Raw genomic sequence first — 18072 nt, 5'->3', positions numbered from 1 at the left:
TTCTCAGCGTCAGCTGACCGGCTGCTGCCGCTCCCTCGCCCTGGGGATTGGCAAAGCCGCCTTTCCTTTTTCCGCGGAGCACGCCAGTGACACCCGGATTTGCTCTAGTAGGCGTCCCTGCGGCCTCAGGCGTGAGCTGCCGGAGCCAGTTAGACCTGGGCCTCTCTCGCATCTGTCTGCGGGGTGGCCCATCAAACCCCAACGCATTTGGTGGGTGAAATTGCCGGGGACTAAACAAGACCTTAATTTTCAAAGTTGATGGAGATAAACCTAGGCATCACTTGAGAGGGTGACCAGCTCCAAGCCACCGAAAGATGAACAAATGAGGCAATTTCAGTATTATCAGACACAACATTATGACCCTTTTTGTTGTAAAAGGAACACAAATGTAGCTACAGATTGAATGAAGTGATAGGCCATTAAAGGGCAAGAGGGAAGAGGGAAGGGATAATAGGCACCGTCCATTTGAGCCTGTTACACTTACTGTTTCAAATCTATTCAGACCGTGTTAGTGGCAAATACACAGTTTACCGGCAATAATAAATGAGGGAAGGAGTAAAGATAAATCTTAGCGAGTGCGGTGGTACATTGAGAGTAGTGGCAATTGCTGTTTATTTGCTTTTCTTTTATGAAAATTAGTCAGGGCAAGGCTATATGTGAGACCTATCTTTATATATATTTTTTTTTCTCATATTTTTGGAAGTCAGGGTGAGTGGAGGCATTCAACTTTATTTTCCTTAATTAGGTAAACAAAAAAATCAATAAGCCTTTTTAGTATGGATTTCTCTCCTCTAGTAAATATTCAAGCAAAACCAACTGTACATTTTTGGCATTTATAATCAACCTGCTTGCCTTCATTAAGCCTATCCCATATGACTTTTAAATTCTACCCTACAAGTTTACAGTATTTCACATATATGAACTTTAACCCTTCTGTACAGTTACAATGTCTTTATACACTTGGTCACTTAACAGTTGAAGAGTTTAGGCAAGTTATTCACTTGCTGGAGATTTAAATTAATTGTTTTTAAAGTATAAGTGCCTGAATAGCAAAACTGGGGATTTCTCCATAGTTTGGAAGCTACCAGCCTCACAATTAGCCATAAGGAGGTGCATTTTTGAGTGGAAAGGACAAATAAGCCAAACTTCAAAATTTCAACTTGTGCACATAAGAAAATTGGTTTCAATTAAATGAAGAAATTAAAATATTTTAAGTGCGAAAGAAGTTGGTGCTTTAAATTAGAAGAGGTAATTATTTTACGTGACTAAAGTATACAGAAGAAGTAATTGTCCATTTTGAAGTTTTAAAATGCATTACATTTTATTATTTGGTTATTTGAAATTGAGTAAAATAATTACAAGTAACATTGCATTTGTCACAGAAGTGAATGTGATCAAGATACTCATTTGTATTAGAAAAGCAATTATACTAACATTTAGGTAAATTATTTTATATATTTCAACAACATGATGTGTTTTAGAAAATTCTAAAAAGAATTCTCTTAAGGACAATTAATTAATAGACTATCAGATCATTTAAATACTTTTTTCAATGTGAAATTGAAGGAATTTTTATAAAATGATATATTACATTATTTGAAAATTTATATTCTGTTAAGAATATTCTTTAAGTAGCTATAAAAAGAGGAAGAAGGAGAAAGTCTTTATATTTCTGTGGTAAGCTGAGTAAATGGAATTATTGTGTCTCCAATTTCATTTAGACACCGTATTTTTGCAGTGTAATTTTAGGCTTTAGATGTAGTTTATGATGTGTCACTTAATATGGACATGGAATTTTGTTTTTCATTGGCTCTTTTGGCTAGAAGAAAATCAAAGATTTATTCATTCATGGATTGATCCTAATTTGTGTGTTATTTTATTGTGTCATAGATCTTTTCTAGTTACAGTAATATTTTGTGAAATTCATATTAACAGTATTTTTATAAAATAATATATACTGATAGACTGATTTCACATGACAGAAACAAACTTTAGCATCACTTAGTTTAAAAATGTGTCATTTTAAATGTACACTAAAATTGTGTTTTATTTCTTTCTAGTCAAACAAAAGCTCTCTGGATGAAGATTCAGAGATTTTGTTGGCTTTGTCTAAATTCAAAGTGCCCTCTACTGTCAAAAATGTGTACTGCTGAGAAAGAGAAAATTTGACAAGTCTGAAATCAAAATCTAGACAGTGAGAGACAGATGGAAAAAAACCAGGAGAGGTAATGGCACTCAGCCCTGGGGCAATTCAGTTTGGAATGTTCCATCAGTAAATAGTTATGCTCCCATTCCAAGTTAAAAGTTACTTAAAATTATTTGTATTTTGTGACTGCTGCCTCATGCTTCTCTGCTTTTGATTTCAAAAGTGAAATTTCACTTTGGTGTCACTGTATGTTTTACCATAATGATCCAAACAGTATATGTTAAAAATGCCAGGATAAGTGTAAAAACTACTTATACCCTGTTACCTTTATACTACTCTTGAGGAATATTGTTCAGAGGTTCTTTTTATATTTTAAAATATTAGAACACTTTTATTTTAACTATTGATTGTATGTACTTAAAATGCAAAATATTCATCATTACTGTGATAAAATAAAGCTAAGTGGTAAGTTGATCCAGTGTGGGGAAAAAAATCAGCCAGACTTTAAGAAATATCGTGCAGACAAATAAAATGATCATCTATTTTGTTTACTCTTAAGATATTTAAACATTATGAAAATAATTGTAAGCATATTCTATGTGTTTAAGTGTAAGCTTGTTACAATCTTTTAATTAAATTCAGTGACCCAAAGAAAATTTTGCCATGAGAAATTCAGGCTATTCCATATTGTTAAGTTTTATAATATAATATTTTAATATTTTACAATGTACCACAAAGCTGTGAAACTTCAAATTTGAGATAGATATGCAATTTTAGAAATGGTTACTGACTTGTTTTTTATTTATTATATTAAAAAGAATGTTTTGATTTAATTTTTAGCTTTTTATAATAAAATCAACAATTTGAAGTGAAATTAAAGAGGCACTGACATAACTGAGGGAAGGAAAAACTCACAGTTTATCATGTCCAACACGTGTAACAGTTCTTGGCTAACTCGCTCTGTGAAATATTTGGTCTATATTTCAAGCAAAAACAAGCTAGAAATATAGATAATGGGAGTGGGGAGTTGATACAAAAGTCAGGGCTTTAAAAAAAAATCAAGGCTTTAGGTTTTATGTAAAATACATATAGGTTCGGTTTTTCAGTTTCATCAGCCACTAGGGATTTTAGGTGTGATTGTTGGGTGGAGAAACCCAGTGAGTGAGTTTCAGTAAGAGTAGACCTCAAGCAGCCTCCCTGCTTCCAGAGCTTGCCTTCCCTTTGCCTCTTAAGTGCCTCTGGTAGGTTTCTAGCACACATCCCAGATGTCCAAGCTGCCTTTTGTGAAGAACAAAGGTACTCAGATAGTATTGATTATTAATGCTTTCTTGATATAAAGGGTTATATCTAGTAGGGGGGGTTTGTGTGCTAAAAACAAATGAATGGACAAGTAATCAAACAGACACATGATTGAAAGAGAGAGGCAAAATGGTGGTTCTCTGGTCATAGAATTTAGAGGTGATTTGAAAGAGAATCTTGTCGAGTAAAACAGCATTGTATGCCATCAAATTTAAAAAGTTTCCTCTGTTTGAAGAAAATAGCACACCAGTCTTCTCAATTGTTTGAAAAATCCAGGAGATATAATATATTTAAATGTTTCCTCTGGCTATTTTCAGTGCTTGAAAGCAAATCTATTAACCCAAGTATCTACTTGAGCCTAATTTCTGTGGAATCGCCATTTCTCTTGATCAGTGGTCAGTTATTTTCTACTCTTTGGAAATGAATTGCATTTGTAATATTAATCCTAGGCTCCATAAAAGATGTGTTCACATTATAAAAAGTCTAATACAATGATAATACTAAAAGACCAACTAAATGTTTGATGCTTCTCCTTCTGTTGCTTTTTAGAATCGACTCTTCACTTCTGAATTCACCTTGCATGTCTAAGTTGCTTCTGTCATGTCTAACTCTTTGCACCCCTATGGACCGTAGCCCACCAGGCTCCTCTGTCCATGGGACTCTCCAGGCAAGAATACTGGAGGGGGTTGCTGTGCCCTCCTCCAGGGGATCTTCCCAGCCCAGTGATCTAACTTGCGTCTCTTACATCTCTTGCATTGGCAGGCAGGTTCTTTACCACTAGTGCCACCTGGGAAGCCCTGAATATACCTTGAGATAGTCTAATTTCTAGTCAATTTAATCTTATCAAATGTAGTTAATAACAGATCTTTGCTCTTCAAAATAAATACTGCTCATCATTATGAGTCCGCTTAAGAAAACTCTAAATAAGGGGGTTCAATGCCCTCTAGCCTATATCCTCAGGTAGGCCCATGGAACTCTTTCTTCTTCTAACAGGAGAAAATGTTGCAAAGATAGGGGGAAAAAAAACCCAGAAACTGGCTCCTTGAAGAAGTTGCTCTTTATTTCTTAGGGAACCTGGGAGCTACTCTCTCTCTTGTTCTTCTTAGGGCCTGATTGTCCAACTGTATAGTTTCTGTGGAGTGCACAGTATCTTTCTGATAAATTCCATTCCTCTGTAAGCTATCCAATCAATTGCCTTTGTTGGTAACCAAATAAATCTAACTGTCACGATCTATGCCTTTCTCAGTGAGCAACTCATAGATTCATAGGTGATGTTTACAGAAAGTTCATAGACTTTGATTTCACGATACAGAAGCTTGATTGAGTAGGGAACTTGGCCAAAGCCACATAGCATCAAGCATACTACCATAAACTCAGACCTCGCCTCCTAATGGCTGCAGAATTGTGCCAAAGCGTGAATTAATCACCTGCATTCCCATGAGCTTCTGGGTTTTGTGTCTAGTTTTGTTGACATAAATTCCTTTCTTTCTCTTCCTCACAAACTAATATTGAGAACATTTTTGGATACATAAAAATGAAAATTATGTAATGGAGACGACACCATTTTAGAAAAGGAAATATTATGATAAATTGATTTGTTTGTGGTATATGTAGGATTCTAATGTTACACAGTTTAGTGCAAGAAATTTCTTTCCTCAAAGCAAAAGGAATACACTGGAAGCAAAATCCAGTGTATTTAAATAGGGGAGAGGCCATGCTTAGATTGTGTATGTTTAGGTATCTGCTGAAATAACAACTATCTGTTTACAACTTGATAGATATACAATGAAACCTTTCTCTTAACAAAAACCTTTTTCTTAACAAAAGTTGTTGCAGATAGAAGTAAGAATTGTGGATAATTACCTTTTTTAAAAATACATCAATAGTAACAAAGCATATCACAAGCATTTAATAAAGGGATTATCGTAGACTTTATACATTCGTAGGAACCAACAGAAAAATCTCAAGGGACAAATCATTAAACCCTATTCTTCAGTATTAACTTGGACAACAGCTCAGGAGACATCTCTGAGGGTGCAAGGCATTTATTAGAAGCATGTTTAGGAATCGCCGACTGTTTTACAAAAACCTCTCCTGCAGAAAACAACAGGGTAGTTACCAAGCATTTTTGGAAACTGTGTATAACTGAGGAGATTCAGTTCATTAGAAATGTGATAAATTATAAATGGTAAAGGCTGAAAAAGGGTAAATTGTGAGGGAAATATAAATTAAATATGAAAAGTATAATGTAACCATGAGTGATCACTCAGTATGTATTACTTTACTTTGCTATATTCTATATTATACTTTTTGAGATAAGGCAGTTTACCACAGTATTATTTTATTCCTCGCTTACTTTATACAGGAAAAAGGAAAGAAAAAATTTAAACTAGAATGTGCAAACTGTGTTTTTTTCTTACTGTTATTTTTCTTTTATTTAAATATGATGATATTCACAATATAGAGTATATTTGTGGATCCTTAATTGGCTATAATTAATTCCCATTACTTTTTTCTTTCTGAAAAGGATTATTATGACAACCATGATTTTTATCCCAAATCTTTATCTTTCCTTGACCCAGAACTTTACATTTTCCAATGGATTCCAAATAATAGATAGAATATCTTTCATCCCTGTAGTGATTCAGACTTAGTATTAACTTTCATCCTCAGAGTTTCATTTGCTTCTCCTAAGGGTTCTCTTCCATAGTTGGCAGAGATTTTGATTGATAATTTATTTGTTTGATTTTATAAAAAATGTTTAGTGATTAACCTAAGATAACCCATATAGTAGGAAATTAAAATAGGTTTAGAGCTCAGATCTTGGGATTCATAGTTTGGCACTCATTTACCAAATCACTCATGAGGATATTTATTTTTTCAACAAGCATTCATTGTACACCTACTCTTGGATACTCTTGTTAGCACCAGTCATTGTTACTTGCTGTCTGAAATAGCTTTTCCTTGCCTCAGGGTGAAACAGGCAAGTTTATTAGGGCCAGTTGCTCCTCAGGCCTCAGGGGACAACCGTTTTATGACTAATTACTTTTAACTAATTTTCATGAAAGATAATATTATTCCTTTTTGTTTTTTAAGAATCCTCTCCTGGACTCTCCTATTTGGAATTAATGCTTATTATGGTTACATAACATCTAGGCCCAAATTTGTTCCAATTACTCTTGGACATCCACACCCAGTGCTCAGGAACCTGGACATGCGGACACTTACATTGTTGCCCTCCACCACCCCTGATGTCACCAGCACACAACCAACCACAACCTATCTGGGAGGGGTCTTTATGAGACCACATGTAAATCTGTACTTCTGAACTCCAGGGAGTGTCAGCTTCTTTTCATTTTCCCCCTTTTCCCTTTCTCTTATTCACTCTTCCCCCAGTCCCACCCCCGCCCCATCACTTTCTCCTCTGTGCTTTCCTGCTTCCATAGGTAGACTTTCACCCACTTGCCTTTTCATTTCCTTTTCTATAATCCCTGCTTCTACTCACCTCTGCCATTAGTTATATCACTTATATATGATTTGGGCGTCATTTAACCTCAGTGCGTCAGATTTTGTTATCTGGATAAGTAGAAATAACTTACAGAGCTGTGTTGATCATTAAACAATTCTTTTAGAAGTGCTGAACTCCATGTTTTTTATATGGTCATTATGATCAGGGAGTACCTTATGAACATTAGGTTTCCTGGGATTTTGTGGGTAAAACATAGACACATTTTTTTTTAATTATTGATTTACTTGTTTATTTATTTTTGGCTGTGCTGGGTCTCTGTTGCTTTGTGGGACTTTTTTTAGTCGTGCTGAGCAGGGACTACTCTTTGTTCTGGTGCATGGGCTTCTCACTGTGGTGGCTTCTCCTGTTGCGGAGCATAGGCTCTAGGCACACGGGCTCCAGTAGTTGTGTCTCACAGGCCCTGGAGCGTGGGCTCAATTTTTTGTGGTGCACAGACCCAGTTGCTCTGAGACATGAGGAATCTTCCCAGACCAGGAGTAGAACCTGTGTCACCTGCATTGGCCAGCAAATTTCTATCCATTGCACTACCAGGGAAAAATCTGTAGACACATTGTGAGGTAACTTTTGAAGTTGTTATAGTCAAGAGTTCACTCTATTCTGGCAATTTACTATGTTCTATTTTATTAGTATTTTATACTTCTTAGATATCCATGTGATATTTGTTATTGTGATTTTTTTTAATTGACCACTTTCTTACATCTTGAAAACATTTGGTAACCAAATAGAAAGTTGCATGTTTTTATTCCTCTAACTAAAATCACTTAATTAGAGGGCCTAAACCTCAGTGTTTTTGTAGTCACTGGATGGGAAACTTTACCATTTATTCTAAATTTTTTTATATGCTGATAATTGTCAGATTTTTATACCTGGCTTGATCTAGTGCTTAAACTCCAAACTCATGTATTCATCTGCCTAAGTGATATCTCCACTTGCATATCTACTGTGTGTCTGAAACCTGTATGTCTAAATCTGAATTATTGATATTGATAACTTCCCAGAAATCTTTTCCCTCTAAGGTATTTTTGGCCTAGTTACTTAGACCAAATACTTTGGGATTTCCCCCCTCCCCCCTCATATATCAGTCTAATCTTAAATTAAATTCTGTCAAACTCAGTCTTCAAAATGTATCCCAAACTAACCATTCCAATGTTATAATCATAGTCCAATCCACCATGAACCTTACCTCAACATCTACAATGCTTCTTGCTGGTATCTTTGCTTTTCACTCTTGCCCCTTTGCAGTCTGTTCTTCATGTAGCAGCCAGAGGTATACATTAAATCATGTCCCTCCCCTACATAAAAGTTTTCAAAAGCTTATTTTTATATTTAAAATAAAATCCAAAATTCTCATGATGGCTTAAATGGTTCTACCTATCAAACAGATAATCTAAATTAATGAGAAAAACTCCTGGCTATGTCTTATAATTTGTTTCTTACCTCCTTTCCCACTTTTTTCCACCGGCTTCCTTTTAGTTTCTCAAAAACACTCCAACTAGATCCATTGCTCGTATTATTCCCTCTGCCTAGAATGTGCTCCACTCAGCTATCTCTATACTTCACACCTTTATTTCATTAAAGTTTCAGTTCAACTATCACTGGTTAAAGAAATGTAGTTTGACTACCCTATATATTTCATTTATATAGATAATTCACCCTTTCTCTCTCTCTTCAGTCTTGCTATTTCAGGTTTCCCTCTCCTGTTATTTCCTTTCCACTTGGAGAACTTAGCATTCCTTTTAAAGCTGATCTACTATTAACAAAGTGTCATAAGTTTTCCTCATCTGAAAATTCTTTTATTTTGTTTTCATTTCTGAAGGATATTTTCATTGGATATAGAACTCTGGATTGACAAATTCTTCCTTTCATCACTTTCTAAATATTGTTTCATTGTCTCATGGCCTCCATGGTTTCTAATAAGAAATCCATAGTCATTCCAATCATTGTTCTTTTCTCAGTAATGTATTCTTTTCTCTGACTGCTTTTAAGTTCTTTATTTGTTTATTTATGTCTATCCTGTTTCTGGCTTAGGGTTTGCAGAGTTTCTTGGATCTGCTAAATTTGGAATCTTTTATTAAATTTGGGAAATTTTCAGCCATTCTTCTTCAAATGTTTTCTGTGCCAATCTATTTCTCCTTTCCTTCTGGGACTCTTATGATGTGAATGTTAGACATTTTGATATTTTCTTACAGGTAACTGAGGGTCTGTTCACTTTTAAAAGTTATTTTCCTATACATTTCAATATGAACAATTTTATTGTTCTGTCTTCAGGTTTACTAATTCTTTCCTTTCTTTTATTGAGTTCCCCAGAGGATTGTTCATTTTTGTTGTGGTTATACAGCAAGACAAAAGAGTTTGGGGGCCTCCAGAGTGGCCTTTGCTGCCACTGCTGCTACTCTAAGAGCTTAGTTGGGTGGTTGGCTCTTACTGAGAGACCTGAAAGAGAGCTAAGAGCCAAAAGAACTTCACCTTTAAAGTTCTACTGCCACAGTGGAGTAGGGAGGTGTTGCCACCCCACTGCTGGCACTACCTGGAGTAGGACAGATAAAAGAAGTACTCTTCTGCTTCCCTGGCACACTACTCTGTGCCATCACTCACCTACTGTAGGGTGGGGAAAGTCAAAACAGGGTGCCACTATTGTCACCACAACCACATGCCAATGCGAATGTGGCAGGATGCATAAATGTCCTGTCTAATGCCTCTCTGCAGCTGTCTACTATCAGCCTAGTCTCTATTTCACAGCAGTTATTACTACCTGAGAAAAAGAATATGTTATAGGAACAACTAGATACTAGATGATAACAAGAGTACTCAAGGCCTGGTAAATAAGCCTGGGGATGGCAACACTGGTTGGCTACTGCTCAAATAGCCATAGCTTGAGGAGAGTGAATGGTACCAAAGGCCCATTTGTGTGTCCTGACAAGAGGTTTAGGAGAAACCACTTTCTAACTTTTTGTGTATGTGTTTGGGATTTTACTTGGGAGATACTCACTTTTTTCCTTTGGAAATGCTGGGTAGTTCTTTTTCTTCCCACTGAGAATTTAGAGAAACTATTGAGAAGGAATTATGGATTTAGAGTTAAGAGATTCAGCACATCAGGTTTTGGATATACTGCTGCTGCTGCTGCTGCTAAGTTGCTTCAGTCGTGTCTGACTCTGTGCGACCCCATAGGTGGCAGCCCACTAGGCTCCTCTGTCCCTGGGATTCTCCAGGCAGGAACACTGGAGTGGGTTGCCATTTCCTTCCCCAATTCATGAAAGTGACAAGTGAAAGTGAAGTCACTCAGTCGTGCCCGACTCTTAGTGACCCCATGGACTGCAGCCTACCAGGCTCCTCCATCCATGGGATTTTCCAGGCAAGAGTACTGGAGTGGGTTGCCATTGCCTTGTCCTTGGATATGCTAGTAAATCTATAAATAAGCTGTCTGTTTGGAAGATACAATTCTGAAAGAGTGGATTTTATAAACGAAAACAGTGCTTATATTACTGAATAGTGCATGGTGTATGTACATGCTCAGTTGTATCCTACTCTTTGCAACCCCGTGGACTGTAGCTCTCCAGGCTCCTCTGTTCACGGAATTTTCCAGGCAAGAATACTGGAACAGGTTGCCATTTCCTACTCCAGGGGATCTTCCCAGCCCAGGGATTGAATCCGTGTGTCTCCTGCAGTGGCAGGCGGGTTGTTTACCACTGTTACTGAAGCCACGTTACTGAATGGTGGCAAGTAAAAGAACGTTCCTGAGAAGAGACGTAGCCATAAGCAAAACTGCCACAACATATTTGTAGCAAACTAAGGGCTACCATGTTTCACATTTGAGCAGTCAGACAAGACTTTTCCACATCTTTCTTTTTTCCTGTGAAAATTAAACTGATAAAGTTAAATAAATATTCTCCCTTACAGGAGAATTTTTGAGGTGGTCCTCATATAATGGGTATACATATCTAAGTTTTAGCAATTAAATAATGACAAAACTGCACATTTTTTAAGACATTAAAATGGGGACTTGGTTACTCCTTTGTTTTCTTCCACTCTGTTGTCCATTTCTGAAGCTGTAGTGGTTTCCTAGGAGACTAGTAAGGAATGAACTTGATTGGCTATATTGGCAGAAAGATTGTTGGTGTACATTTTGAGAAACATCAGGTACACACAAAGAAGAAATGCTTGACACATGGAAGAATTTTTTTAGTTTCAGTGTGAAAATCTTCCTTGATAAACTAAAATTGAAGATAGGACCAATGACCTAGTAGATCATCTCTTTAATCATCTTGCTATTTATGCCTTTAGATAGTCTCCTCCTTGCCAGGTACTTTAATGTCTTTATTCTTTTAGCATAATTTCCCAGCTAGGCTATTTTATCTACCAATTTGCTGTATATTTGCTACATATGCTACTTCTTTCTTTAACTAGTTACCTTGCAAGATTATCAGAGGATGAAGAAGATGTACAAAAAAGGACTCCCTCAGTATCTGAGTTAGAAGGATACATGAAAGAGTGAAATGAAGTGAAGTCACTCAGTCATGTCCGACTCTTTGCGACCCCATGGACTGTAGCCTACAAGGCACCTCTGTCCATAGAATTTTCCAGGCAAGAGTACTGGAGTGGGTTGCCATTTCCTTCTCCAGGGGATCTTCCCGGCCCAGGGAATGAACCTGGGTCTCCCACATTGCAGGCAGACACTTTACTGTCTGAGTCACCAGGGTAAAAACAAACAAATAGACCTAACTCTAAATTCATGTTATACAGTGTTCTGCAAAACTATTAGCACTGGATTCAGTTCATTTACAGGCAGGGAAATTGCATAAAGCAGAGGATAACTTCAAGAGATTCATATATAAGATTCACATTTATTTAAAGTTCACAGATGGGACCAAGTCTTCCATTCTAGGTGGGCCTTAATTTGCAAAAATATATGGAGAAGTAGCCTTAATTTTATAATTTCATTTCAAGATTTTTGTACAGTATTTTTTACTGCTATCCCTGTCAATTCCATTCCAAAAACATACTGTACTGATAGTTAAAGCTTTGGGATGTTTTGCTCTGATTTTCAATGTGATGGAAAAAAAAAAAAGAATTATTTGGCTAAAATAAATTTTATTTTAAATTTAAATTTAAAATTTTATTAACATTTATCTAACTTTAAAAAGTTAAATTTTTTGTCATTCTTCTCCAGGGACTGTGTTATGAAAGAAGTTATGAAGAAAATAGTGAATGAGTTTGGCATATGAAGAAGTAATTAAAGTATTAGAGCTTTAAAAAAATCAAACTGGCACTGCTAGCATGCTCATGGGTTATGTTCAAGATACATTTTAGGCAAATGGTTTGGAGAAGATGATTCCTCCTGAAATGTATATGAATGATTTTCAAGAGGAAAAATGGCAGAAAGGGAACAGAAGTGGTAGTATTCAATTTAGTGTCCTCTGGGATGAACAAATGACTTAATTTTAAAGTAAAATTAGCCAAGATGGAATAAAATTTTATATTACACAATAAGATACACTGCCTTGAAGGAAGAATTCAATGTATAATAATACTAAGAGAAAGCATTTAACCAGAAGAATGTTCAAGTAGAAAAACTTGGTAATGAGGTGAGCCAGAAAGAAGCCCAATGAACAAGTTATGAAAGAAGTACTGCTGACAGGGTAAGAAGGCAAGCAAAATGTGGTCTGCTAAAAAATAAAATCTGAAAAACAAAGTAAAAATTGCGACAACTAGAAACAGAAACATCAGTCAATTCTGCAGAAATTCATTCACTGAGACTTGGTGGTAAAATAGTCTCAGTGAAGACTGTAAGAATCAAGAATTGACTATTATCCCTGTCCCCCCAGACACAGCAACACTGCAAGTTATTTTACAATTATCTTAAAAAAAAAAGCACCAAAGCAAGGTTAATCAGAGTATTTACCTGTACCATCAGAGTAGGTAAGGATTAATGAAGTTATTGTGAAATATTAAAACACTTGGGATATCTGAATGAAAAATCAAAATAATTATTTAAATGTCTCAGTAATCACAGTTACTTTTTAGTACTCATATACATGTTATATAAAAGCAGTAAAAATTAAATTTTTGGCATAAATTTGGCACCAGAACAGATATTTGATAGAACTAACCTACCTAGGTAAAATAATGCTAAAAATAATTTGCCTTTGCTTTTTTTCCTGGTAAATGATTATTTTCTACTATTAACCTGGTAATTTCCTTGTCTATGACTATGTTTAGATGATGAGAAAGAGAGTATATAGACCAGAGATTGCTTCTTAAAATGGAATACATTTATGGGCATTTGGTTATTTTCTCTTTTAGTTATGCTTGAAAACATTTTGAAACAATTTGATGGAAAAAAATAAATAATTGAATGAAAATGAGTAACAGTTACTAAATTTACAAAAACAAAGTATGCTAGGTATTTGTTGAGTTGAATGCAATAGGAAAAGACAAGTTAAGCCTTCACACATAAAAGGAGAAACAGCCATAGAATTTGAGAGTTGGAAAGGACTTGGAGAGGTCATGGAGGTTACCACCTTTCTGGCAGGACCACACTAAAAACTACTAAGCCTGTAAGAATTCAGTCTAATGTTGAAAACCAGGCAAAACAATGTTAAAAACTAAAATCCCATAGAATGGGAGATGGATTTGGGTCTCTTGAATTTCTCTCTATTTTTGCCAGAAAAAAATTTTTTCATGTTATTTTGGGTTTCAGTATAACCCAGAGGGATGGGATGGAGAGGGAGGCGGGAGGGGGGATCAGGATGGGGAACACATGGGTGATTCATGTCAATGTATGGCAAAAACCACTACAATAAAAAAAAAAAAGTATTGACCATCTTGCTACAAATGTACCAACTGTATCCTTCTATAACATTCATTACATTGGTTAAATAAAATAAAAGCTTTGGGTTCAAAAGAACAGCCTTTATGTCTCTCTTGTGCACATTGGCTCTTTGATACTAAACTTTGGCAAATTCTAATTCTAACAAGTTTTTTTTTTTTAAATCACTTTATAATATTTTCTACATGGGGTGGGATAGGTATCCTTTGACACTGATGTGACTTAAAAGCAACTAAGGTTATGTTGCTAACAAGCTGCTACTTATCCATGCTTCTTTTTTTCCTAGTGCACATTTCTTCTCATTTTTCTTGCAGCATCTTCATTCTCTCTGCTCTGCCTATGTCGCTCCTTCTCCGCCTCCTCTTATTTCCTTTCTTTCTCCTTTGCTCCCTCCCTCCTTTCCTTTCACAAACCTCACCTTGTCATTAGCAGGAATCTTGTTTGCACTTTAGGTGAAAAATATCAGCACGCTGTAGTCTTGTGATTCAAACTGTACTTTGAGAACCAGTGATGTTGACATCATGTAGGAGCTTGTTAGAAATGCACAATCTTAGGCCCTACCACAGAGCTTCTAAATCAGGATCCAACTTTTAACAATATCCTCAAATGATTCACGGAAGCATCTTCAAGTTTAAGAGGTACTGATTTAGAGTACCTACATTCCAAGAGATGCTCCAAACTTCACACACTGTTCTCCCTTAGGTAGAACTGTCACTCTCCTGCATTCTCTATCCAAATCAGAAGACAATATATTCATAGGGTAAGTGAAGTCAGAAACCCAGGACACCTTTCTCAATCCCTTTCTCTTACTTGCCACGCATATATAATGTGTAATGCTTTACCTGATCCACCTCTCCAGCCATTGTTAGTTTCTTCCTTCAGCACCTCTCTCACAATACTTGTCATTCCATATCGCAATGATTTGTTTTAATCTCTAATCTGACATGGATTAAGCAACTAAAGATGATTACTTTATAAATCTTTTTGTATTTTTGGTATTGCACATAGTAGCTACTTAGTATTATTGAATTGATGCAACAACTATGGCGATCAAAAAGAAGGAATATATCTGACAGACTTTGGTCCAGTGAGTGGGGAAATGATTTCAAATTTCCCCAACCTAGACGGGGAAACAGTGGAAACAGTGGCTGACTTTATTTTGGGGGGCTCCAAAATCACTGCAGATGGTGATTGCAGCCATGAAATTAAAAGACGCTTACTCCTTGGAAGGAAAGTTATGACCAACCTAGACAGCGTATTAAAAAGCAGAGACATTACTTTGCCAACAAAGGTCCATCTAGTCAAGGCTATGGTTTTTCCAGTGGTCATGTATGGATGTGAGAGTTGGACTATAAAGAAAGCTGAACACAGAAGAATTGATGCTTTTGAACCGTGGTGTTGGAGAAGACTCTTGAGAGTCCCTTGGACTGCAAGGAGATCCAACCAGTCCATCCTAAAGGAGATCAGTCCTGGGTGTTCATTGGAAGGACTGATGTTGAAGCTGAAACTCCAATACTTTGGCCACCTGATGCAAAGAGCTGACTTATTTGAAAAGACCCTGATGCTGGGAAAGATTGAAGGCAGGAGGAGAAGGGGATGACAGAGGATGAGATGGTTGGATGGCATCGCCGACTCAATGGACACAGGTTTGGGTAGACTCCAGGAATTGGTGATGGACAGGGAGGCCTGGGGTGCTGTGGTTCATGGGGTCGCAGAGTCGGACACGACTGAGCCACTGAGCTGAGCTAGGTTTGTCATAGCTTTCCTTCCAAGAAGCAAGTGTCTTTTTATGGCTGCAGCCACTCTCTGCAATGATTTTGGAGCCCAAGAATGTAAAATCTGTCACTACTTCCACTTTTTCCCATCTATTTGCCATGAAGTGATGGAACTGGATGCCATGATCTTAGTGTTTTGACTGTTGAGTTTTAAGCCAATTTTTTCACTCTCCTCTTTCACATAAAACATTTTTATATCTTAATTTCTCTTTAATCTTCTAATTAATCTTTTTAAGCTCTTTTGTAAAATGATCATTTTAATAAATTTTTTTTACCTAGATGGATATATTAGTATCTACTTTTAAAATACATTTGAGAATTCTCTGATGGTTCAGTGGTTAAGACTCCCTGCTCCCAGTGCAGGGGGCACAGGTTCAATCCCTATTTGGGGAACTAAGATCCCGCATGCCACATGGTACAACCAAAAATAAATAAATGAAATTAAAAAAATAAAAGAGTAGAATATTAAATTTCTGGTTGTAGTAAATTAAAGTAATGATGTAGGTTTGAAGTTTTGGGAAATTTGAAATAATTTCCCCACTCACTGGGACCAAAGTCCCTCAGATATATTGCTTCCTTTTGATCACCATAGCTGTTGCCCCAGTCCTAACCATCATTATATTACAAAATAGCATTTTAGCTGTTCATTTCCCTTCTGATCTCTCTTTTTCAAGTCTATCCTTCCCAAAGATGCTCGAAAACCGTTTTAATGACTTCATATCATTTTAAAATAATTGTGATTACAGGACCCTGATAATACAAGAAAAATAGGCAAACTAAGGCATATTCATCATTTGTCAGTTATAGAATTTTACCTTGAAAACTTAAAATGAAGAGCTAAAAAAGAAAAAAAAAGGGGGGGGGTAGCGTAATCGGGGGGCGGGCGGGCGAGCGCGGCGCCTGCGCAGCAACGTTGGTGAATCTCCGGCTGTGCGGCCATTGAGTGTGCGCTTTTCCCGGACCGCTTTTCCCGGACGGGCCGCGTAATCCAGCAGGCATGAGCTACGACCGCACCATCACCATTTTCTCGCCCGCCGGCCACCTTTTCCAAATGGAGTACGCGCAGGAGGCCGTGAAGAAGGGCTCGACTGCGGTCGGTGTTGGAGGGAAAGACATTGTTGTTCTTGGTGTGGAGAAGTCAGTGGCCAAACTGCAGGATGAAAGGACAGTGCGGAAGATCTGTGCTCTGGTGATAATGTCTGCATGGCATTGCCGGCCTTACTGCTGATGCAAGAATAGTCGTCAGCAGGGCCCGGGTGGACGCCAGAGCTACCGACTGACCGTGGAGGACCTGGTCACCGTGGAGTACATCACCCGTTGTATCGCCAGTATGAAGCAGCGCTACACGCAGAGCAACGGGTGCTGGCCGTTTGGCATCTCTGCCCTCATTGTGGGTTTTGACTTTGATGGCACCCCCGACTGTATCAGACTGACCCCTCGCGCATATACCATGCCTGGAAGGCCAATGCTATAGGCCGGGGTGCCAAGCCAGTGCGTGAATTCCTGGAGAAGAATTATACTGACGAAGCCATTGAAACAGATGATCTGACTATTAAGCTGGTTATCAAGGCCCTTCTGGACGTGGTTCAGTCAGGTGGCAAAAACATAGAGCTGGCTGTCATGAGGTGAGATCAACCCCTCAAGATTTTAAATCCTGAAGAGATTGAAAAATACGTTGCTGAGATTGAAAAAGAAAAAGAAGAAAATGAAAAGAAGAAACAAAAGAAAGCATCATGATGAAATGAAATTTTGCTTGTAATGATTTTTAAATTCAAATCATGGCTAATTTCCAAAAGGATACATATGCGTTTCCATTCCATTTATCCGTATTGTCCAAGTGTCCTACAATAAATTTGCCTATTTTTTAACCTTAAAAAAAAAAAAAAAAAGGAAGATGCCATGCGAAATAGTCTATCAACACCAGCGTGCTGGAGCAGAGAATGGAAGACTGAAACATTTCCTTAATTCTGTGCTTCAGTTCAAATCTTGTACTTTGAAGAAATTCTGCATGTCTGCATGCTCAGTCCCTTCAGTCATGTCCAACTCTGCAACCCTCTGGACTGTAGCCCACCAGGCTCCCCTGTCCATAGGCTTCTCCAACCAAGAGTACTGGATTGGGTTGCTGTGCCCTCTTCTAGAAGTTCTACTTCTGTTTAAAGTCTCACAAATGTTCTTTTGATGACAGATCCATCAGCCTCTGGCCGTTACTCTCTCAAATCTTATTCAATAATGAGACATCTTAACACTGTCATGCCTCCTAGGTAAGAAATTTCTTTTAAAGTTTCCTTGGTCTCAAATATAGAGAATATGTATATTCTTGCATCTGAAGGAGTTCTAGTTTCCATTTTTGGTAGGAGGTCTTTGGTTTTTATTTGTTTATCTAAAAGGACCATTTTAGTGTGGTTTTCTCAGAAGAAATCTGTCCAGAATTCTCCATCTCTTGTCAGATAAGAAACTTTTGCCACTTTAAGTGATATTTTTAGTTTTTTTCCCCCTA

General features: G+C 37.2%; 1 pseudogene; it reads left to right on the top strand.

Annotated features, from left to right (window-relative positions):
- Window positions 1-16572: 16572 nt before the first annotated feature.
- LOC122453737 lies at window positions 16573-17447 on the top strand (annotated as a pseudogene).
- The last annotated feature ends 625 nt before the right edge of the window (window positions 17448-18072 follow it).

Source organism: Cervus canadensis, chromosome 15 (genome assembly GCF_019320065.1).
Source record: "Cervus canadensis isolate Bull #8, Minnesota chromosome 15, ASM1932006v1, whole genome shotgun sequence".
NCBI classification, from domain to species: domain Eukaryota; kingdom Metazoa; phylum Chordata; class Mammalia; order Artiodactyla; family Cervidae; genus Cervus; species Cervus canadensis.
This window is presented reverse-complemented; position numbering and strand designations above follow the sequence as displayed.